This window comes from Quercus suber, unplaced genomic scaffold, assembly GCF_002906115.3.
Source record: "Quercus suber isolate HL8 unplaced genomic scaffold, Cork oak 2.0 scaffold_375, whole genome shotgun sequence".
NCBI classification, from domain to species: domain Eukaryota; kingdom Viridiplantae; phylum Streptophyta; class Magnoliopsida; order Fagales; family Fagaceae; genus Quercus; species Quercus suber.
Window position 1 is genome coordinate 548,556 of NW_027069827.1, and position 743 is coordinate 549,298.

The following is a 743-nucleotide window of genomic DNA, read 5'->3' on the forward strand; positions in this document are numbered from 1 at the left end:
GTCGAGCAAAATAATCGAGCAAAAGCCAACCTCGATGGATCGAGAATCTGTCGAGGATCTATTGGCCAGACAAAAGTTTTCTTGATGGATCGAGAATCTGTTGAGAAGCTATTGAGACAAAGTTCAGAAAGCTCGATGGATTGAGATTGCGTTAACTTCTGTCAAGACAAGAAGAAAAAGGGGCTTGATAGATAGCAATCTGTTGAGAGCTGTCGAGATGGGCAAAAATAGTTTTTAAAGAAGAGAAAAACGTAGACATGAATGCAATCAAGCATGCTGCCTAACCAAAGATCCAAACAACATGTTAAGCTCTTAAAAACATCTCTCAACAAGAAAAATGTAAAGTATTTAGATCCAAAACACACACATACACATTAAACAAGTTTAATTTTATATTTCAAAAACAAGTCAAGACAGTTTAGTGAGCATATATTAACACATGTATTCCTTGTGATGGCCAAATCACATTGTACCTGTACAGTATCAAAAGTAGCAAAGAATATTGCTTTGTTGTATGTGAAAAACATCGTAAGATTATATAAATGTCTACATGTTATGACGATTTTAGATATGAGAAAATCACTTTGACTCACACACAATCATAACTATTTGATGGGGACTATCACCTTCGAGGTACATCCTATAACTCCCACATCTCCTAGAACACACTTGCAATCACATATAAAGTATTTTGATTTTTTTTGCTTTTATATTTTCTTTGCATATTTTCTTTTGTTAAACAT